We start from the raw sequence: 24,733 nt of genomic DNA, 5'->3' as shown, positions 1-24,733 counted from the left end.
AATAAAGTACTTAAAATGAATTTGGACGTAAAACATCCAGCATCTAGCTCACAGTGTCCGGTTTATCGGAGACTGTATGAAAAAAGGAAAAGCAACATATTGTCAAGTAAATAGCAACAAAAGAAATCACAATGCGATAGGAAGTTAGAAATAGTCTATCTGAATATTGCTGGTTTATCTACAAATTATGTTGCGTTGCGACATCTTGTAGAAATAAAACGTCCGATGTTGGTAGCTCTAGCCGAAACTCATATAGTGGACGCGGATGCCTACAACCAATATAGTATACCGGGTTATAAAGTTGCTTTTTGCCTTTCGCATTCCAGACATACTGGTGGTGTTGCTATTTACGCCAAGGAATCAGTTAAATTCAACATTCGTACCAACGAATCCGTTGAGAACAATTGGTTTCTAGGTATTTCAGTTGAAAGAGGCATGACGATTGGAAATTTTGGAGTAATATATCATTCCCCTAGTTCAAATAATCAGCGCTTTTTGGAAATTTTAGACAACTGGTGGGATAATTTTGTTGACTTAAATAAATTAAATATTATTGCTGGTGACTTTAATATTGATTGGCTGAATGGATCAAATTCGAACCAATTAAAGCAATTAGCAGATTTTTTCAATTTAAGGCAAACGGTTAGTCAATTTACTAGAATTTCCAGACACAGTCGAACACTAATTGATCACGTGTTTTCAAACTTTGACAAGGTCCATTCTGTTACAGAGGCCAATTGTAAAATTTCTGACCATGAGACAATTTTTATTTTAATCGAGAAGGACCAAACATGTGATGATAAAGTAAAGATAAAGTGCTGGAATAGATATTCGAAGCAGGCAGTGTCTCAGCTTGTTTCGAGAAGCTTGGATTTTCTCCCAATAACAGGTGTTTTGGACCATAAGGCAGCTGTGCTTACCAACACGCTAAAAGAGTGTACCAATAAGCTTGTTTTTGATAAGTATGTGGAACTACGTAATACAAACAACTGGTACTCTTTAGACCTAGTACGTTTGAAACGTGAAAGAGATAAAAAGTACAAAAAGTTTCGTAGAAGCAATAATAGTGATGATTGGGTTAGGTACACAGCCGCTCGTAACGTATATTCACGCACCTTGAAAAAGGCTCGATGTGATTATATACAACGGAAGATTGATCACCATCAACATAACAGTAAAGAGTTATGGAAAATTTTAAAACAGTTGATTAAGAGTAAAGATAATTCTCCGCGATCCATAACTTTCAATGGCATTGAAGAACAATCGACGCAAGTTATAGTAAATAAATTTAACAGTTATTTCGTTGATAGTGTTCAGCTGATCAATCAAGGTATTGATTTGGTTAGTGAACCTCACGAAATAATACAACCGATCCTTAGCAATATTAGATTTGATGGTTTCCGCCCAATTACTTTTGCAGAGTTGAAAGATATTTGTTTTTCTTTAGAGAGATCGGCTGGTATCGACAATGTCAACGCAAAAGTAATACAAGATTGCTTTCATGTCATTGGACACGACTTGCTGGACCTTGTTAATGAATCGTTGCAAACCGGGCACGTGCCTAAAGTTTGGAAAGAGTCGCTTGTGATTCCTATTCCCAAAGTTAATGGAACGGATAAAGCCGAAGAGTACCGTCCTATTAACATATTGCACACATTAGAGAAAATTTTAGAACTTGTTGTCAAAGGCCAGCTTATGAGTTACTTAAATTATAATCATTTGCTAATTCCAGAGCAATCGGGCTATCGAGAGGGACACTCTTGTGAAACTGCATTAAATCTGGTACTAGCAAAATGGAAAGAAAAAATCGAAGCTAAAGAAACTATTCTTGCTGTATTTTTGGATCTAAAACGCGCGTTTGAAACAATCTCTAGGCCTTTATTGTTACAAACCTTGAAGCGATTTGGTATTGCAGGGATGGCATATAAATGGTTTGAAAGCTATTTATGTGACAGAACTCAGAAAACTCGCTTTGATAATTTGAATTCTGATTCCCTTGCCAACACACTTGGTGTACCGCAAGGAAGTGTATTGGGGCCCCTTTTGTTTATAATTTATATCAATGACATGAAACGAGTTTTACGGTTCTGCGACATAAATTTGTTTGCGGACGACACTGTTCTATTCATTGCGGCTAAGGACCCTAATGAAATTGTATCACATTTAAACCAAGATTTACATTATCTTTCGAATTGGTTAAAATTTAAACAACTTAAACTCAACATTAGCAAGACAAAATATATGATTATTTCAGCCAACTTCAAGCCAGACGTAAACGTTGAAATTGATGGTGAGACTATTGATCGCGTAAATGAACTAAAGTATCTTGGAGTAATCATTGATGACAAGTTAACTTTTAAGTCTCACATTGATAATGTCATCAAAAAAATGGCGAAAAAGTACGGTGTCTTGTGCCGTTTAAAAAACGAATTGACGATTAGTAGTAAAATTCTTTTATATAAGTCAATCATTTCACCACATTTAGATTTTTGTTCATCCATCCTGTTCCTTGCAAACGATACACAAATATTGAAGTTGCAGCGCTTGCAAAATAAAGTTATGCGATTAATTTTAAGATGTAATAGATACACTTCCTCACATATTATGCTGGACGCATTGCAATGGCTTTCTGTGAAGCAAAGAGTTTATTTTTTGACAATGGTGTTTCTATATAAAATTCTTAATGGGATGCTACCTCGATATTTGTGTGATCGAATTGAAAGAGGAAGAGATTTACATTCGTACAACACTAGAAACGCGGAAGATGCAAGAACACCACATTTTTTGTTTAGAAGATCACAGAACTCTCTGTTGTACAAAGGAATAAATTTTTTCAATTCGATGCCAAGACAAATAAAACGTGCAGCAACAATGGCGGAATTCAAGAGGCTTTGCATTTCACACATAAAATCTACTTTATAGACACAATTTGATGATTTTTTGTATTACTTAAAGAAGATTGTATATTTATTTATTTTTTGTATATTTAGTGGATATATTAAGTTATCATGTTCACTGATGATGATGGATTTGAAATTGTTATTATTAATTAAAAAAGTATAGAGAAGGCTACACATGTTTGAGTCACGCGCGCGGGAACAGACATACACAATCTGGAAAATGAATGATCAGGTTAAAGTCCTGAACAAAGGGTTTAGAGCGGAAGCTGGACGGGCTTGGGTTTGCTTGTGAACTTTGGAACTCGTATACCATCGCTTTGTTGCCGAGTGGTATATCGAGCACCAAAGTTCTGCAGGATCTCCCTCGTAGCTCTAGATCGTTATCTAGAACCAATTCTGACTAGCTTGAGCTCCTAAATATTAGGTTCAATTCTTAATCAAGTCCAGATAATTTTCGGGTTGGAAACGTTTTGGACGAGCCTTGGACATTGTTTGAAATTGTGATATTCACTTGAAAGTTTGATATGTTTGTATTAGAAGCCAGTTCGTTATTTGCTTTTACACCTGGCTACATTGTTATTACATAAATATCTTAATAGATAAATCGTCTCGCTCAAACCGTTGTAGGGGCATGAGGTGGGACCATCATCATCATCATTTATTTTATAATCCGTAGTGAGCAGAGAAACGGGATAATCAGCCGTAGTTATGGCTACGCTGAAAGCTTTCACTATTTCCCTGTATGTTCACCCGAGAGTGGTTTTGGTGCCAAAGGACCCGTACAAGTTCGGTTGCGAGGTCTCTTTGTAGTGGGACGTTTGTTGCTGTTGTATATTAGACGACGCCGTATCAGCCGAATGTAGCCTCTTGATAACGACCAAGACTTGCTGACCAGGCTGGTCGGTCGGTAGAAGGGCGAGTTTCTGCGCTTCATCCATTGAGTAGCCTCTGCTACGATACCGCTTCTGCTGTCATCGTTGCGAGTTGAAGAGTCGCTTGACCGTATCGCCGGTTATCCCTTGAGCCCCCTAAGGTAGCGTCGCCAGATCGGGAAAGTTATCCGTGTTACCCTCCTCTTTCCCTGCTGGTGAGTTCATGATCAGGGATGAAGCCGAGAGTCCTCCTTCCAGCGATATGCTGTCGAGGTTAAAGTCCTTTTCCACCGCTACGTCCATCACTCCGCCAGTAGCGTCCGTACTGATAGGACTTCTGATTTATTCCGTGCACCACCTCCACACCTTAGTATCTAGTATTTTGCACCAACTTTTCGGGGATGGTAGTAACCTGCTGGGAAGACTGTCAGCTGTCCTTTACCAGCTTGGAACAGAGGGAGCAATTTACTACACTGGATGCGCTTGTACCATACTGGTTCCGCCGTTCGACACTGTGTTACACCGAGGATTGCGGTCCTCTTCCGCATTTCGCAGATGATGTAGCATGCTCCTAGACTGCTTGCTACATTGAGTACAAAAAGTTTTTACAAGATTTGCCAAGGAATGTGCTGCTCCGGATGGAGCCACCCCAAATTTTCCACGGGGTCATCCGGAGCTGTACGCCGAGACAAATTTTAACATTCCTCCTTTATCCTGGTTTGTAACAGACACCTCGAGTTCCGATCCAATTTCCCCATCACTTGTTCACTCTTTTTAGGGAGCCACGCGTGGAGGTTTATCAGCTAAGTTCTGTCACCGGCGGAATTAATCGAGACCGTTAGCGGAGTTCTTCGTCGGCGAGTATCAAGCTGGTTTTCAAGAGGGTCACTTTAGGACGGATCAAATGTTTACCCTGCGTCAGTTACTAGACAAGTTCCGGAAGTGCAATTTCCAGACTCATCATTTGTTTGTGGACTTTAATGCGACGTACGATTCAGTCAAACGAAATGAGCAGCGGTAACTGATGAGCAGTTAAGGTGATTCGTGCGGCGGCGCTAGATGGGTCAAAACCAAGTTCAGTATAGCGGACGAGACTTCAGCCGCTTTCGTAACATTGGATGGACTGAAGTGAGGAGATACACTCTCTAAACTTCAACATTGCCTTGCAAGGTGCAATACGAAGAGCAAACGGAGAAAAAATCGGAACTATCATCATGAAACCTCACATGTTTCTTGGTTTTGCGAATAACGTCGATATCATTGGAGTCAACCGCAAAGTAGTGGAGGAGACCTTTAGGTCTTTTTAATGGAAAGCAGTGGGATTGGGACCATTAAAGCTGCCAAAACGACGTACATTGTTGTCGTCAGGGAACGTGGGAGTTTAAATGATGTTCGTAGGTGGAATGAGATGGGAAACAATATGAACTAGTGAAGGAATTCATACACCCTGGTATGCTCGTAACAAGTGACAACTATGTAAGCTACGAAGTAAAACGATAATTTCCAGCTGCGAATCGGGTTTGCTACAAATTACGTAGCCAGTTGAAGTCTTGAAGTTTGCAAATTCTTTACGGGCAAGAATCATGGACACTAAAGGAAGCTGATCGACGAGTACTTGGGATTTTTGGGGATCAAAACTTGGTGGCAAAATAGAAAATGCAATGAATCACGAGCTGTATCCAGTATACAAATGTGCTGGCATAGTGAGTGTAACACAATATGACAGGCTGGTCATGTGGCCAGAATGCAGATTAAAGAGCAGCCAAAACAATTTTCAGCAGAGATCTAAGAAGAAGTCGTAGCCTTCTGGGTAGACCCCGCGCCTGACCGTCGCCACTAAAGTAAATAAGTAAAAATCGAACCGTGCCAAAGTCGAATGGATATTCTATTTATTTTTTGCCACTTTACCCTGCCTTGGAGATTTATCACCTATATATTGTACTATAATACACCACAAAGAGTTGGTTCTTACTTTTCCACATAACATCGATAGCATTGGTAGTAATTCTTAGCGGATCTACTATATTCACGCTACGGTCAAGCATTAGCGTCATAATTAATCTGATTTAGTTGACTTAATCCCCTTTTATAAATCACAACTGTGTTCATGAACCAATGCACACTTCTACCTATGCTCGAGAGAGTTTATGTTCCGTTCGTCCAATTCCGCCGCATTTGCCAGACCGGAATGCTGTGTCTGGATGATGTGTATCGTATACCTATAGGTATAAAGATGCCCGTGGGATTACCACCGGTAAAGGTGAAACTTGTTGAATGAACCGACACGTCGGCTGATATCGTAACACATTGTTGCTCTCATTCATCGGTCGACGAAACGAAACTTTCCAACTGCCATTCATCATCACCTTATCCCATCCCGAGGTGTGAACTACGAAGTTGGAAGCCCGGTCTCACATTTCATTCAAACTTCCTTCGACATCAATAATAGTGTAAATCCCCTTCGGGCGGGCCATAAACTACTACTGTGGTTTTCCGTCCGAGTTCGGGGAAAGCTGTGCGGTGTGCTATTTATAGGTGTTCAATCATTGGAGTGCTACCTTTACCTTTTGCTGCTGTGTGCGGTACAAACCGCACACAGTTAGTAGCTAGTGTCTGGCTGCTAGTCAATAGTAGCTTGCAAATATGGTAGGAGCATTACAAAAAAACCACACACAGTTAAGCTGTATTAATCTCCCTTTTCTGAGAACGAACCAGATCATTGGATGCAACACCAGAGTGAAAAGATTCTGGAATTAAGTTCATTGAAAGTAGGTAGGCTTTGAGAGATTTGCTAGTGAGAAGGGATTTGGAGAGGCAAAGCTTTATATGTGTTTTGTTTTATTAAATCCTAAAAGAAAAGCCGTTAGTACGGAAAATCGTTCAAGCGAACTCGCAGCTTTGACATGGGTCATCATCCTTGTCAATGTTATCCGTCTTTAATGGGAGAATTTTCAGAGCATACAGTTGAGCCCACGCGAACCAAAGTTACAGATATTCTGAAGTTCATCATATAGTATAGTAACACGTTTTACTAAGTTTCGTGATCTAAATTCAATTGCTGAGATATAGAACCTGCAAAGATTCTAGATGATTTTGGGATACACTCAAGTCTTTTTTTACACGGTTTGTTTTTTTTCGATTACTCGAAAACGGTGCAGCTAAGGAACTATTTACAATCTACGTGAGGAATGTCGAGCTACTCCCAAATGTATTGAGAAATAAATGAATGGTCTCTAAGTTACCCCGTTCTAAATACTCAAAAAACTAAACCGTGTAAAAAAAGTACTTGAGTGTATTTCCAAATCAAAAATCAAATTTAGAAAACTTTCATTTCATTTTGAGAAACTGAATCTAATGGTAAGTAAGACTCGGCATACATTAGAAAGCCGGTTTTCACAGCGATGGCTACTTTTCCAGGAGAAAAAGAAAAGGCAAATAAAGTAAAATTGAAATAAAAGTAGTTTTACTTGCTCTAAAAAACCAGAACAGTTCATAGAAGATGGCACTTCATTTCAAAATTACGAAACGGCGCTGGCAGCTCGCAGCTTCGTTCGCAGTAAAATTTACTGCCGCCAAACTTAATAAACTTTTCTGCAACCGTTTTCATTGACTGCACCGTAAAGTATGTTTGCACTGGCTTTAAATTGAGGGCAAACTTGAGCTAATGCTTCCCCTCTGGCGGTCGCAATGTGCATTTGACAGATAATTGAACGTCAAGTGCGCTGGGTGGCACACTTGCAACAGGGATCAACCGTGGCGCCCGACCAGCCGTAAAGAATAACATTGCGATCAGCACACATCACCCGAGGGAAAAAGGTGAAGTAGGGTGTGAGAAGTTTTCCCAAAGGAAAGCTATTTCCGCTCACATGAACTTTCGTATTGCTTTCGGTGTGCTTAAATGGACTTACCCCTCTTGACTGGTGAAGTGGTGTTAGTTGGTTGGTGGTCTAAGCTTCACCGCAATATTAAAACACGAACCCATGACATCACTTCTGGTGCCGCAGCCAACAACAACGGAAACTGCAGCGCTTTTCCGTAAAAGCAAGAATCAAAATTGAAAGCTTATTAAAATTTTATAGCTTTCCACTCAGCCAGTACGTGAGAACCTTGTGGGGTGCATCTCTTCTTTTCCCAGGCTGCAGCCGGAAATCGAGCAGACATGTTTCGTACCGTTCCGTTACGGAGAAATATGAAACCGTTGGCCGTTGAGTTTTACCGGGCTGCGGGAAAACTTCATCTTAGCTGACTCTGTGCTCTATTTCTGCCTGCCTTAGGTTAGGAAAGATCACAGCTGCTAGCGGAAAACTGTGTGCGTTTGATAAGAAATTGTTGTTGAATGTTTCAGGTAGCGAGCTGGTAGCGAGAATTAACCGGCACATACGATGATGGGAGGGAGTAGAGAAAACTTCCCCCTTCCAAAGACAGTAAGGAATGTTTAGTTATGTTTTAAACATTGTAATCGATACAAGTTAGACGATATATTGAACTTTCTCCTGCGCACTTGATTATTCTGTTCACCGGTAATTGGTTTAATAATTTACTTTATCACTAAGCATAAGCAGATTCGTGAAATCATGCCCGTGTATGTAGAACAGACTAATTAAGTTACCTTCTTCTCCGACAATTAGTTTAGTTTAAACGGCTGGATAAAATTGAGTTAGGGCGTTGCAAATGCGATTACTCCTAATAGGGGTTTTTTATTTCTGCGTTGATGTCCAACTGATGAACAGTCTTGACTCTCGGGCATCTCGAAGCTACTGTTGGCGCCTGTCCACCGCTAGAAACTGCAGGGCCAATCAAAGTAGTGGCTTGTATACCATTAAAAAGAGTGCGACACAGCTAACGATAAGCTGCAGCTGGTAATAAAAACTGGAGATTACTTTTTTCCATGCTGATGAGTGCAATGTGACCTGTTCCCGTCAGTGGTATTACGGACACAATTTGAAAATAATTGTTGCACACAATTTTACAGCATCTTCCGGCGTAATTAATCTAGATCTAGCAGATGCGAGCATAACAATAAATATTATCGCGTCCCGAAGGTAGTCTTCATTCCTCCGTTCAGGTCGCGTTCGGAACGGAAGGAAATTAATTGCTTCGCTTTCGGTGTGGCATGTCAGAGCCGGGTCAAATCAGGTTGAGTGGTCGAGTCCTTCTAGTGAAGCGCGCTTCGACTGAAGAGACCGCAACAACAGTACTCCAAAAGACTAGCGGCCTCAACCGCACCGCAGGCATAGGTAGGTACCTACCGGTACGGCATAATCAATATCGTCCTGTTTATTGTCATCTTATCAGATTGCAAATGGACTGCTGGCTTATGAACTGAAGCCCGCTCAGTAGCCGAGGCTGTCAGATGAAAATGAAGAGGGTTGGTTATGGTTGCGTTTAATTTTACTACCTCAGTTGCCGGCGTTGTTGGCTGGCGCACTTGAAATCGGAGAGCCGTTGAAAAAACAAAGGAAGAGAAAATTCCTGTTGTTTTTTTTTTTGGGTTACGATGTTAACGAGCTGTAGAATGTTGTGGAAATATCGTTGCCTGCAGAATTGAGGTTTTCTCATTTCATAGTAAATGTTTCGATGCTTAGACCAACAGCTCAACGAATGGATTGGGATAGCAAACTAATCAATTTTTCTTTGCAATAAATTGACATCGTCGAATGATTTTTGCTCACCTGTGAAAAACAGCCCAACTCCGAGTAAGGTAAGCACGATAACATGGATTACCGCCGAACATCGCACACACTTACGGTCGCGTGCACCGATGATTCGGGGGAGCTTACCGAGGGCGTATTTAATAAGGCATAAATAATAGGATGTTACCTCTACTTGTATCCACTTCTTCATCAAATAGGTTATAATATCCAGTTCGTTTGGTAGGTATTCAATTTGCTCTGAACAACGGTGGTGTAATCACGCGAGAAGATGATACCGATTAATGATCGTTTCTGATGATGGTTGCCATAATGGATGATACTGAATGTTTACCGTTTTCGCCTTCATCCTATCTTCCCAAGAAAGACGATTATTTCTTTACTTTCACGTGAGAATTCAATGTGATTTGCCAGCAGATCCTTGCAAAAAAGCGCTTTCAGCGCTTTGATTTTGTTCAAAATTGGTGCATTTTGTAAAGTTTAAAACTTTAGAACACATGAAAACAAGGTTTTGACTACTTCAGGTTGTGGTTATAATTCAAAAACCACGTGTTGAGAGTTTATGTCTTTTCTGTCATTGGATAGATTTCAATACTGTTGAAAGCAAATGAAAAAGGTTTTGAACTTTGCCCTAAAGAAAACTAACGTAAACTAACAGCAGATTCGTAATCGTTTCAAACATGTACGATGACTTCAAAACAAAACAAATCTATTTTTGGTTTTGCAGACATACAAAAAAAAATTTAAGAAGATGGCAAACACTGCTCTCTCTCTCTCTCTAAATGTCATCTAGGTTAGTGCAAAACATGCCGGCTCATGAATATTCTGATAAGGGTGAAAAAAGTGTTTTACGACTTGCTTAATATTCAGATTGATGTTCGGTCTTTTAGCGGTGGAAATTTTGATGCCTTCCTTTTAAAACACACACCGCCTTCCACACAAATACTTTAACTTGGTAACTTGTAAAAAGAGTGGTGTTTAGAAAAGTGTTCTTTATAAAAACATTTTCTGGAAGGGTGTCGGTCATTGATTGTCATTAGATCTACTGAACTGTTTAACTTGAAGAACAGACAGGCCTTCGAGGAAATTTCTGATGAAAGCATCCTATTGGCATTTTGATTGTAGTACAAAAATCTGAATGATGATGTGAAATGAGTGAAAAAGTGAATGATTCTTCCAAAACAGTTACGGAATAGGAGCCAATCCCGGCGTAGTGGTTAGCATTCACGCCTCTCACGCCGAGGACCCCGGTTCACCCCGCAGAAGTTACGAATCTAATCGAATCGAATCGAATCGAATCTAATCTAATCTAATCTAATCTAATCTAATCTGATCTCACACTAACGCAGCCAATTCTTGAAGGCTTCCTGGAAAATTACGATTACTTGAATCAATCATTTTCTTGTCAACGGCCAGGCCAATTGCGCAGCATGAACCGCAGAGAGAATTCCAAGGAATCAAGTAGAACCCGAAAAAATACCTAATTCCATTATACTCCTTGAAATCAAGGGGAAAGAAGAAAGCGTGGACCTCCTGTACCAAACGCTTCCCATATACATAGATAATGATTTATTTACAGTCGTTGGGAGTATCTTTGTTAATAAAGGTTAAGTGATACTTAACCCTCAGGGATGAACTAATGACATTTAGACCAGAAGCCAGGCTGCAATTGGCCAAGGATATAGCGCCTTATTTCGTTCTCTGAAAATAGATTAGTTTGCCAAAAATATTAGTTTAAATCACTTGAAAATAAAGTCGTGTGGTTTAATGGTTGCCTAAAACTACAGCTTAGGAACTGAAAACCGCACGACCCTGCACCTTCTAGCTTCACGCTATGTCTGAAGGCACTTATTATTTAACTTACATGCACCTCAGATTTCTCTTCACAGGATGTTAGTATTAATCAAAACAATTAATTTAGAGCAGGTCTTAAAATATTCTATCTTGGGTTTTTTGAAAAATTCAATTTTCAAGGTTATTTAGGGGTCATTCCCTCTCAAGTGATCATATCCGTTGTAGTTGACCACATCCGATTTCAACCAAATTCGGTATAATTGCTCATTCCGACCCCACCTTCATTTTCCCAAAGTTTTGTACGGGTTGATCAATCCCCTTTGCAGTGACGCTTCTCCATTTTTCCCAGATTTTCGAAAATACTCATTTTTCACTGCGTGTCGCTGCAAGGGGGATTGTTCAATCCATACAAAACTTAGAGAAATTAAATGTGGAGTCGGAATAAGCAATTATACCGAATTTGGTTGAAATCGGAGGTGGTCGATTACAACGAATATGATCTCTTGAGACGGGATGACCCCTAAATAGCCTTGAAAATTGAATTTTTCAAAAAACCCAAGATAGAATATTTTAAGACCTTCTCTAAATTAATTGTTTTGATTAATACTAACATCCTGTGAAGAAAAATCTGAGGTGCATGTGAGTTAACTAATAAGTACCTTCGGACATAGCGTGAGCTTGGCTACTCAATTGTACAAATTGAAGTATTTCCAGGTATGGCCACGTGGAGGCGCTAGGTAGGGGCTTGGAATGACTAGAGCCCAATCCCGCAGAAGTTACGAATGACCCAAAACTGGTTAAAGTGACTATAATCTAAACAAAAAAATTAAGGAATAGGGGTCAATGGTGCAAAACAGTCATCTTCTCGTCATTTTCGCACGTTGAATCCATCACCAATCGATTTCTCGTGATGTTTTACTAAAGAAAAATCAATTTTTATTAGATAAAAACAGCGGCAACAAGAAGTTCTGCTTTATTGGTCGATTTAGCCCACTATAAGCTGGGTCGCCTGGGTATTCTTGAATGATTTCACCACGTGGGTCAACGTCGAAGATGGATTCCCAGGAGTTTCCCGATCCAGCTGTGTAAAATATCTTGTGGAATTTACATCATACTGTACACGAAGCATTGAAAATGGTGCTCAAATCGACACAGTATACTCTGATCTGAAAGCTACCTTAGACCGTGTGGGTCACAACCGGCTTTTAACCTAGATGGAGCATATGGGTGCGGCACCAAGCTTTGTAAACTGGTTTAAATCATACCAGGTTAATCGTTGCCTCTCAGTTAAACTAGTCGATGTCTCCGCTAGTGAATTTTGTAACCATTCTGGTGTTCCACAAGGAAACAACCTCGGACCGCTATTGTTTTGCTTACTTTTTCACGACGTTTGTACGACGTGCTTCCACGAGGATCCAGATTGCTGTATGCTTATGATCTTGCAATGTTTGTGTTGGTCAAATTTTTTGAAGATTGCTGTGAACTTATGTATGGATGTTATGTAAACTCAACCTAATAATCAAACGATATTCAAAGCGGAAACGAAACAGCAAGGAGTAACTCCTTGGTGGATTACTCCTTTCAAGTCCGGTTTGCTTATAACAAAAGAACGTAAAACTTGTGATAATGTTGCGTGTGGTGGAAAAGACGTATTATACAGTTTTATTTCGTTATCCAATCCCTCATATGCTATTTGCACGTTTTTTTATGTTGCTAGTATACTACTTGGTAGGTAGATTCTCCTGGATCCTCCGGTCGACGTCTATCTTGGTAGTTCACTACACGTGGTAAACCGTACCAGTCAGCCTGACCACGGCCCCAATCGTCGAAACGTTGTTGATGAGGCTGATTTTACTAGCCTCGGTCGTAAAATCGATCTCCTAAGTCGTTAGTCGGCTACAACTGAAGTGCACGGATGGCACGGACTATTACCTTTTTCTTTCCGTTTAATATAAAGTGCCGATAGGTCTATTTATTGCTTCACCTTCTATTCTTTACAATCGAACAAAACTTTATTAGACGATTAGCTTCTTTTCGATTTTTACAATGCACTTTTTAACAAATTACAATTACCTATTCAGTTTTTCATTTTTTGCACAAAACAACATTCCCAGCAAACATTTTCGTACGTATATCAAAGTAACAAATATGATATATGTACCGATATATTTATCTAGAAAAATCGCATTCGATGCACGAAACCAGCATATGCGTACTGTTTTGGAGGCGATATACGTACTGCAAATTATATGAAAACAATTCACATTCATAAGTATTTGTATACGATGAAATCCGACTTAACATGATTAGTTCCATAATGCTATACAATTCTGTGACGAAAATTGTATGTGAATCAGTTACTATCATTTTGTACGAATAAATGTAAACTAGGGTGCGCTTTATTAAGCTTTATGTACGATCTCGAGTTTGTTTAGCGATATTTAAGATGATTTTTACACATTATTATACGATTCGTGGTTTGCTGGGAATTGTCTCTTCATCATCAATCAAACACAAATTCAAAAAGCTTAAAACCAATGTGGCAAATTATCGCATCAAAGAGTACTCACGATTCAGTTGCCTACGATAATATCTATGCGTTAATTTTCCCACTAGTCTCTCTGAATGACAAAAAACGTAAAGCAATAATACTTGATTATTTTACGATTAGTCTTTTAAGGGGGAACCCTACTCTAAAACACCGAAAAATAATAGATTTCCGTAAATTTTTTTCAGATGCTAGAATTATAGTTAAGTATTGGGGTATTTTGGTTATTGGTTAAGGAATATTTGAAGATATATTTTGTATTTTTGGATACCAGAATAGTGATTATTATGCTGGTGGCAGGTGGGCACGTGAAAGCCCTCTAGAAAATAGTTCCTTGCTGGCGGTACATGCCGGGAACCAACGGAGTATCGTAGAACGGATTTCAAGGATGATTTTCAAGCTTTAGGTTAATACCTAAATTGTAACGTAGCGGTTTTTGAAAATTCGAAAAATTACCAAAATGGCGGCAATTTTTTCAAAAGAAAGGTGTTTTTTCATCAAAAATCGCCAAATATAAGCTCATAAAAAATTGAAAAATTGATATATCAAAAAACGGCTACGTAACAATTTAGATAGTTCATTTTTACATGCTGAAAAAAAATTTCAGCCAAATCGGTCCACTAGACTCTGAGATACACGTACCGCCAGCTAAAGAAACATGGTTTTGAGGAAAACGCGTTCAAAGTTTCGTACAGCAATGGACTTCGCTTGAGGTGACTTCACAAAATTTGCCATAAGTTTTCAACGAGATTAGATATTAAAAATCCTTTTGGCATGATATTTCTGAAGGTGTAAGCATCTCGAAAATGCAAAAAATTAAAATTCGATTTTGCCGACTTTCCAGAGTAGGGTCCCCCCTTAGCATCCGGAAGTTAATAATCGAGCTTTCAGCATCGTTCCGTTTTTAAACAATAGGCCGTTTTGTCCCTCCCTCGGGAAATCTCACCCTGTGGTACTGAATACATTGATTGTATTTTCGATGTAACTGAACACGGCTATGTATGAGTATGTATGAATGACCCCTCCATCCGTAGACTTGGATTGTAACCACCTACACAGTGACCTCTCCGTCCGCAGACTTGGAGAGCTATCGCTCCTTATATCAACAATCTTCCCTAAGAGGGTCTTAGAATGTAGAGTTTTCGAATAGTTTTGTAAAAGCGTAATAATTTGGCGAGGACAATACAAAAAACCCGAATTAATCCACCTAGCGGCGTGACCTAGCCTTTCTACTGCCACAATAATCATTATTTAATTTCTCAGGAACATCTATAATTAACTTGACTATATTTTTAAATATCCGTTCCGTATTCCTCAAAATCCTTATTTGCCAGTAAAATTCACAACGTATTGCGTAGAATAATTATATTTTCTTTCCTTGGGTGCGTAAATACTTGTAAGCGTCATTTATGTTATTTGATGAACACCTTATTTAGTTTTATAATCGGTCGGCCTTAACTTTTGGGTTTCAGAGCCACATACGAAACTTGTTTTGAACTGACAATATGAAATATGCGTTCATAGCATATTTTTTGATATTTTTTTTTGAGTGGTTTTAGCCCAAAGGGTAGATTTTTTTGATATTTTGATATTAATACCATGCGTTCAAAAGTTAGCATCTTTGAAAAACAAGAGTTCAGAAAAATTATTATTATACTTCGTTTTTGAAGAAAAAGGATATCTACAACAAAATGATTAATCTCAAAATTTTACTATTAGTTTGCTTGGCTGCAATTTTGCAATATATCTGAATTAGAAAAAATAACTGAATAGAGCATTAGATATGAAAAAGAGAAATTGAACTTTTTCTTAGCTGGCGCTCCTTCAGATAATTATTTTTGCATGAAAATCAAAACTTGAGCTTCTTTTGAATGTACTTTCATGAAAAGATAGACTTGATTAGCTTGATCGCATCGTTTTTACAATGTTAGAGGGTTAGGAAAACAAGATGAGGTCGAAAAATAGTGCAAAAACTGCACCATTAACATGCTTGAGAATGAGAAATATGATCGATATGATTTCCAGTGCTGGTCATTTTTGATTTATTTATTAAAACATGATACATGACATAAGACATCTTTCCTTTAAAATGTCACTAACGAAAACAAATCGTACAAAGTTACTACCGTGCACCGTTTACTTCCTATTTTTCATATAACATTTCTAAGCTCTAGTATCTATGGATTGAAAAGAGCATATATTGATGCGCAAAATTTGTATGAAATTTGTATAAATTTATTTGGAAAAATCAACTCACTAGTATTTTGATCCTATACAACACTATACCTATATACTTAAATTAACTGCTTTTCTCCGCTTTTTGCTTTGCGTGCAATTGTGAGTAACAGCAAGTGAAGAAAATGACAATTGAAATCTAAAATCAAAGAAAAGAAAAAACTTTGCAATTGAATCCCGCTATTTAATATTTATTTGCGACAGATACGTAGTTCGCCTACAACATGCAGGCTTCATCAGTGTCTTTTTTCAAAGCGTATACGTATCTGTCGCGAATAAATATTAAATAGTGGAATTTAGTCGGTAAAAGTTTTAATCTTTTCTTTTATTTCAGAGTTCGTATTCCACTAAGAGGCTTCAAAAACTTCTGACTTTTGACATGTTTCTCACTTTTCTTGAATTTCATTGCAAATTTTCATCACATAAACATACATACATACATACATACATACATACATACATCATGGGCGTAGCCAGAAAAGTTCCTTGGGGGGGGTTTTACCAAAACAAATCTGACATAGCCTAACCGTAAGCAGCTTATTCAGGAAATGGAGTATTATTTTCAGTTAAAAACTATTTTGGTTGAAATTGAGTGTTCTGCATCAGACAAATGCCGCCTAGTTGGTTTCGAGGCACGATGCTGGGTCAACAAATCAGTCGTCGCATGTTCGAATCTCGGCTAGGCGGTGCTGCTAGATAGAGTCAGTAGGATTTTTGTACTAGCCCGGTAACTGTCCTGTACTGTAGTAGCCGACTGCGAAGTCTGTCGAAGAAGAGGGATCAAGTCTTAGAAAGGACGTTTAATCCCACGGCTTTGCTTTGCTCATCAGACAAAAAATCAAATTGAAATGACAGAGTTAAAGTTATGGCTTCCCAGCCGGCATTGAGGTACATTGTATGTTCGAATCTCGGCTGGAAGAGGCTGTTAAAATCCATAGAACTGAGTCTCTTCAAGACGCAGCGAGAGTGCTGAAGAACAACTTATGCTGTATGATTCTCGACATCGCTCGTAAGGTGATCCGACGATCAGATTTCGAAAAGAGAGGTTTGATTCTTAGTAAATGTAGCAAACTTCTTGGCTAAGCAGATGACTTTGCCAGGTGGCTAAGCAGGTTACAGAAACTTTGCCACGACGAAGGCCATCTGGTCGGTGTTAAATCAGACCGGACCAAGTCGCAAAATTTAAAATAATAAGGTAATGACAGCAAACGATTAAGACTTTCGTAAGCTACATTTTACTCTAATAAGATCAAACAAATGTTGCAAACAGCCAGAGATATGAAATGGTTTCGAACGATCGATAGCTTTCAACTACACAGCAGCAGCAAACTTTGACTTCGTTTTTCACGAAATCAAATTTTTGTCACTTGGTTCGGTCTGACTTAACACCGACCATCTGTGCTAGACTGAAGGCGGAGCCTTGCAGGATTGGGCTTTAAATCAACGTGTCGAAGACCAAATACATGAATGATAATAGCTCAAATGGTCGCTGTTAAGTCAGACCGAGCCAAGTGACAAAAATCTTATTTCGAGAAAAACGCGTTCAAAATTTGCTGCTCTGTATGGTTTGTAACTATCAATTGTTCGAAATCATCTCATAACACTGACTGTTTGCAACATTTATGTAGTCTTATTAGAGTAAAATGTAGCTTAGAAAATTCTTGAACGTTTGCTGTCATTAACTCATTCTTTTAAATTTTGCGATTTAGTCTGGTCTGATTTAACGCGGATCAAATGAGACGAACGTGCTTTTTTCGCGGACGGTAATCGTTGACGGCGACGATCCAGAAGTCGTAGATGAGCTCGTGTATGTGAGATCGCTGGTAGCCGCGAATAACAACACAAATAAGGAGATCCAGCGGCATATTCAAGCAGGACAACGGGCCTACTTTGAGCTTCGCCAAACGCTGCGATTAAGAGGCATAAGCCACCTTAGGAACCTGACAATGTACAAACCCCCTATTAGACCGATAGACCATGCTCACGGAGGACTTACGCGCCTTTGCGGACGGCATTTGACGAAGTGCAAGCTGAAAGCGAAGAGTAGCGGAGGTGCATGAATCAAAGGCAACATACACTGCTCGGGCAGATTACCAACGTACATTTGGAGTAAAGTACAGTGAACTAGTCACGTCGTAAGGAAAACGGTTCTATAAAACAACCCCACCGACACCGGCACATAGCGACTCAACGTGCGAGATGGCTCGTCCAGGTCTAAAGCGACATTTTTTATTTTTTAAGTAAAAACTGCGACTTCAGAGATACCTGGAAAATGAACGACGAGTAACTCAAGATCGCATTAAATGGGGCTTAAAACAGCACAAACCACCCCGGCTCTAAGTTCACGACGCCGACGGGGATCGTACAATCAGCCCCGTACATTTTTCTATACTTTAAACAACAGCTGGCTGTGAAATTTCAAGCTTGAAAGTGTATAACAAATTTTCTCCTGGGGGGGGTTTGAACCCCCAAAACCCCCCCCGTCGCTACGCCCATGACATACATACATACATACATACATACATACATACATACATCGCACACATTGAATACAATCAACATTTGATTGATATGTTTTGATTTCACACGTTTTAACGGTTTAATATACGGTGCTTAAGTGTTAAAGTTTGAATAACTTTTGAATGAACCGTCCGATTTTAAATAATTCGGTTTCGTTTGATAGATCTCAGCAGTAATTTTCAAATAATAATAAAATGTGTGATGTTTTTCATTGAATTAATTCTTAAATGTTACAAAAATATGTTTTAAATACTATTTTTTCACATTTCTTTATGTAACTTACAAACTACAAGTCCAATCATCATGAAATTTGGAAATTAAGGGTTTGTAAGGCTCCTCTTTCATATGCAATCAATTTTGTTCAAATCGGTTAATGGATCTATGAGATAATGAAGTCCCATATTTTTCGTATTTTTATACATAACTTTTGAACTAAAAGTCCGATCAAAATGAAATTCAATAGCGACCAATGGGACACCTAGACCTTTCATTTGACACTAAGAACATTAAAATCGGTCCAGCCATCTCCGAGAAAAGTGAGTGAGATTAAAAGCGTTACACACACACACACACAGACACACACACACACACACACACACACACACACACACACACACACACACACACACACACACACACACACACACACACACACACACACACACACACACACATACATACACACACACAGAAAATGCTCAGTTTTCGAAACTGAGTCGAATGGTATATAACATTCGGCCCGCAGGACCTTCTTTCCATTTCCGGTTTTCCAAGTGATTTCTATACCTTTATACTATATATTTATATAGTAGAAAGGCAAAAAGGTAATGTATGCCGAAATTAGTAGCGTGATGGGAATACCCTCCCGTACCCTACTCTTCATCTGGCCCAATCTGCTAGAAAAAGATGCCTGCCGTGAAAAAGCCCCACGCTCTTGGAATACTTATAAAAATATCTTTCGTTTCCATGATTGTATCTAACCCAGCGGTATTAGGAGATATTGACATAATAGTCTGTTTTTCTAAAAGTCGCTGTGATTGAATTTTTAATTGAGACATTGATGGTCAGTGCCGTTCGTCTTATTGTGTAAAAATTATTTGGAAGGCACTGTATTGATTTTGTAATTAAATAAATTAAACAAGAGTGACAATAACCCACGCTTAAAAACGAATTTAGTAATTCAAATAACCTGAACGATGTTTATCTTAACGTACAAGTCGCGTAGATAAAATTCAACTTCATCCAAATTGCAGCTACTGGTTGAAGTTTCTACATTAAGCTTGCAAAATACACTGATTTGTTCCGATAATTGTAAATTGCTTAAATTGTAATTACGTTAGTAAGTTTTTGTATCACACTATTCACCAGATAAAAATATTTGCCTAATATATGTATAAACGATTAAAAAAAGGATGCCGATAATGCATTTTTCTTACTGCTTTGCACTCGTTTCAGATGATTCTCGTTGATACACGCATCGAAGGAAACTAGCTTACCAGCGGAAATCCATTTGTAGGTAAGTAGGAAGTATGCCAGAGTATAAATTTTGCTATTTGCTTTTAAACGGTAGTGCAGGAAATACCTAAATAATTAATACAATAGTTTTTAGTCATTAATGGTAAGATAATCTTTTTCGTTAGAATTGTCCAGTCGTATTATATATTCTCGAGAATTTCTTTAATTATATGTTACACAAAAACTCCCGAACCAAAACGTGGCAAATCGAATTGCGGTTTTTGTTTCACCACAACATTAGTTTTCCTTCTGAAAGACCGAACCACTTTGCCGTTTTCCATCTCATATGGTCAACTTCATCGCTGGGTTTTCCTGTGCCAATGCGCTCAGCTGTGACCCCTAATCAGTGTAATGCAATCAAACTCAATTTATCATCGTTTGTTGTTATATGCCTTCGCATGGTTTTGTTCGTATAACCACTCATAGGAAATGAATGCTGGCAGCTTGCGGTATCACAGCAGCAGCGTAGCAGATGTTGGTGGGGAAATTCATACCCTCCTCCGCTAGCTGGAACGGGTAGAATCATTGTTCGGCATCAGATGTAACGTTATAGCTGTACCTTGAAATAACTTCACCATAAACCGAAATTATGCAGCATAAGCATCCATTAGGAGATGTAAACGACAGACAGACAGCCGGGCAGGGATGCAAAAAGCGGAGAAATTTCATCGACTGATACTTTTCCTACCAACCCTCCCCCCCCCCATGTTCCCGTCTTCTGTTCCGGTGACGCCGACTTCTAGTACCGGGCTCAGCCGAATGAAGCAATCATGTTGATGAACGCCAAGTTTAGTTCGCAACCTTCAGCGGATCCAACCAGCCAGCACCGTTACCGTAGTGGTGAATATTTCATCAAAATTGTTACGACCGTGAGTCCCTACTTGGACAGTTCATCACGTCCATCATCAGAATGGGGAGCGAAAAGTGTGTTAATTAAAATTTAAAAATATACCCTTACCCTCTCTATTATTATCCAGTGGAGGGTGAAATTTTTGTTTTGAGGATTTATTTTGAATTCGCGTTGGAGTTGCTATTTTTTACTGCATATCATATTGATATTGCTTTCGTTTGATTCATTCATCTTCAATTTTTGTAAAAATTTTGGCTTCACATTTCTGCATTAAATAATTCGCCCCAGTTTCCGGTTTAAACCGAGGAATGTCAGCAGTGGACTGAAGGACATTAAATATTTTATAACAAATTCTAACACTTCGCAGGAGAGTGCCGATAAAGCGAATAATGATTATATGTACAGTATGAGCAACTTTTATTTTCTTTCCGTTTCAAACGAAAAAATCAATTTAGCCCGGGTGGTCAAAAGTGTTCCTGGTATTTTGAGAGCTCGTAAATTCTTCAAATGACATATTTCGTCATGATGCTCCGTTACGGGTTATAAAGCCACACTAGTAACGATTAAACTTATCACCATCGTCATTCAGCTGGCAGGGCAATAGATGACCCATGAAGGAGAGTTGACTGTATAAACTTTTGCATCCAGTACGGTTTCGATGAACTATTATGGCTCGTTGCCGCGAGCGTGAAGAATACACGTAAATTTTTTTGAGCCCGGTAATGTTTAAAAAATCCAAAAACAGACAAGAAAATTAACTCTACGATATTTTATTTCCTTTTTCGCTTGAAGAAAATATATACACTGATAAATTCAATAACCTCGAAACTACAATGCATGGGTAAAACCAGACCAGAATAGTAAAGATGCGGATGCGCCACTAGTGCAACGTGGTGGCAGCTGCATTACGTTCTCTTCCCCACCACCACCCCCATCAGCCCGATCCACACCGGCGAGCATGATAGCAGGATTAGTTTAATGGAAAAGTTTGCAGCTAATTTTCACTGAGAAACTAGCTAAGTGCCGGCCGTTTGCTTCGTCTAACAGCAGCGGTCCCATTTGCCGTGTCCAAAATAATCTAATTGGTTTCCATCAATGAACGGTAATGGTAATTAATTATATTGTCGCTGGTTGGTTGCTGTTGAAATTACCATGGGAAATAATGATGCTTTAACTCAACTTTTTCTTCTGTTATACGCAATTTGCATATGTAAAAGCTGTTAGAAAACAATTTGAATATCATAAAAAAACAATAAATATTAAATTAGTTTTCCTTTGAGAGTTATCGAACGCTTTTTGCGCAAGCATTGATATTCGATATTAAGTCGTCTTGAACTTGAACAAAAACCGTCATAAATATGCATGAACCGAAAAAAAAACCTTTCGTATCGAAATGGAGTGACAAGAAAAGCCAGTTGCTGTCAAGGGCACTACACAGGACGACACACTCCAAGAGGAGAGGTAGGTATCTACCAACTCACTTCCTCGGAACTTTGGAGGGCAGATGGCGAACAGAATTACTGGCAGCCTTAATGGAGGATGAAATTTATTCAATTACGTAGCAGCAGCAGCAAATCTTTATGCATTCCGTCTTTTTTTGCTGCTTTGCTGCTGACCGACGGAGGAGCCGAGCAGAGCGACGATCGGAAGCACCGTGATGATGGGTCTCATCACGGCTATGTTAGGAATTCGGATAATCAATGCTGAATTTGTTCGTTCGCATCGTTGCTTTGGCATTTCACGGCACATTCAGGGAATGATTTTTTAGATTCTATTATTACTGCGGTTAGGTAGCTGGAAAATGATGTTCAAAATTATTGATTTCAGTTTCACTGATGTTGAATGACGTCGATTGCTAGTAAATGCGTAGTAGAATTTTGCCAGGCAACCACGATTTCTAACCCAATCGTGCTAACCCTTGCTGTGGGCATTTTCAGCTGGATGGAACATTGCTCGAAGTGACGATAATTGCAGTAAATTGTGCGGGTGGTAATTTTATTACACGGCTTCGCACATGGTCCCTGTCCAAGCATCATGCAATATACGCAGCATGCTAACCGGTGCAGAGTGCTCTTATCCCGCTGTACCATCATCATCATCAGTACCGAGCTTGCTCTATGGTTGTCCTGGAGAAGGTGTAAAAATGTGAGTCACCGATAATTTGCATTGTGGTTTTTGCTGTCCATGTGATGCATCTGCTCCTAGCGATGTGAGTGAACTGAATTTTCATCATGCCCGTCGCGAACGTGGAACCGTCAACAGCTGTTTCTGATGGTGCCACCGCCCGGTACGGGTTGCTAATGATGACGGAAATGTTTCCTGCTGGTTCGGTTGACGATGACGACGGTGCGGCAGCTTCGGTGGAAAGCGTTGTTCAGTAACAGCCGGACGAGAGCTATGTGACCTGTGTATAATCCGGTTGGTTATTCATTGTTCATGGTAGGTAAATAAAACACACGACCATCGATTCCTATTGTAGAGAAATGATTAATGCTCCGGATTGGCATACATACGGTGAGGGGTTTTCGTGATAAGCTAGCCGATAATAAAATGTGCAGCTCATACGAGGGAAAAACAAATTTATTGTCTATCGGTATGAAAAATGTGAGTCTGATTGTGAATGTTTTCGCATTACTCATATTTAGAATTGTTCGACATGATCGGAACAAAAAACTTTTCCACAAATAAGCAACCGACCAGTTGAGAATTAAATGAAAGGAAGCAAAAATATAAAATGAGCTCAGCACGTTAATAAGCGAAACAGATAAATGGTTAACAGCTGGAAATCCGCACACGTTTCGAAATTATTGTTTCGACACAAATAAAAGGCCGCCATCAATCTCCTGGTAACTGCCTGCTTAACATAAACCATATTTGAGCTCAAGTTTAAACAGATGCAGTCCAGCATTAACAAAATCTTTCTTCAGCATTTGTGGCTTGAAGAAACGTACTGCTCGAGCCGCAAAAGCTGATACTTACTTATTGTGTTAGCTTCGAACTGCTCAGTGGATAGTACCTTGGCTGTATTTCCAAACTGCTGGCGCTGTAAACGATCTCATAGGGGTGACCCTTCCGTTTACAGACTTGGAGTGTTATCACCGGTACCGTCGTGAGTCTTCGTGGTGGTATTAAAATGGTATGCTTTCTCGCATGAGTGACCCCTCCGTCCGAATACTTGGAGTGCTGGCCCACCGTAGTCACCTAACTTTCGCCAGATGTATAGTACGATGAGAATCTCTCGCTGTTTTCCGTTTGTACTCCGCCAGAAATGGTCCGCAAGCCGCAACACCTTTTGTGTACCTATGTCTTCCGTAAGCACAGTTACCGTCTTAAGTCCATAGAAGACTACCGGTCTGATTAGCGTGGGACGGTGTGTGCCCTTTGGTCGAAGCGTGAACACGTCATTTAATCTCGTTACTCGTATTATTGTTGGCGCTGACCAGAGATTCCAAATATAAGAGCTCATGAACCACTTCCAGTTTATCGCCGTCAATAGCTACTGCCCGTGGAAGGCGAACGTTGTTTTCTCTGAAGCCTATTCTTACCATAGGTTTCAATAATGATGACGAAGTCGCCTGCGGAGGCTAAGAGTTGGCTGCTTTTGCTGAAGATGAATGAGAGGAACGTCATTTCGATTTCTGCTCGCCGGATCACACCTTCAATTGCGATGTTGAGTAACGGATAGGACACTTTATTCCTTTGCAGCAACCCTCTGCGCGATTCGAATGAACTCGAGAGTGCCACATCACTTGCCTCAGGGTAGCTTTGATCAGCCGTGGCAGTTTGTCTGTATCGCGCTCGACTGTATCGTATGTTGCCCTGAAATCCACGAAAATATGATGTGTTGG

General features: G+C 39.5%; 1 protein-coding gene across 2 annotated transcripts in view; it reads left to right on the top strand.

Annotated features, from left to right (window-relative positions):
• The window catches only part of LOC128738571 (GTP-binding protein Di-Ras2), a 177,208-nt gene that overhangs the window by 45,191 nt on the left and 107,284 nt on the right, over positions 1 to 24,733 (top strand). For both annotated transcript variants that reach the window (XM_053833816.1, XM_053833815.1), the window contains exon 3: positions 19,976 to 20,036. The gene's annotated coding sequence lies outside the window, so the exon portion shown is untranslated. The remainder of the gene's footprint in view (positions 1 to 19,975; positions 20,037 to 24,733) is intronic.

This window comes from Sabethes cyaneus, chromosome 2, assembly GCF_943734655.1.
Source record: "Sabethes cyaneus chromosome 2, idSabCyanKW18_F2, whole genome shotgun sequence".
Taxonomy (NCBI): domain Eukaryota; kingdom Metazoa; phylum Arthropoda; class Insecta; order Diptera; family Culicidae; genus Sabethes; species Sabethes cyaneus.
Note: the sequence above shows the minus strand (reverse complement) of the source record. Positions and strands in the feature narration are given on the sequence as shown.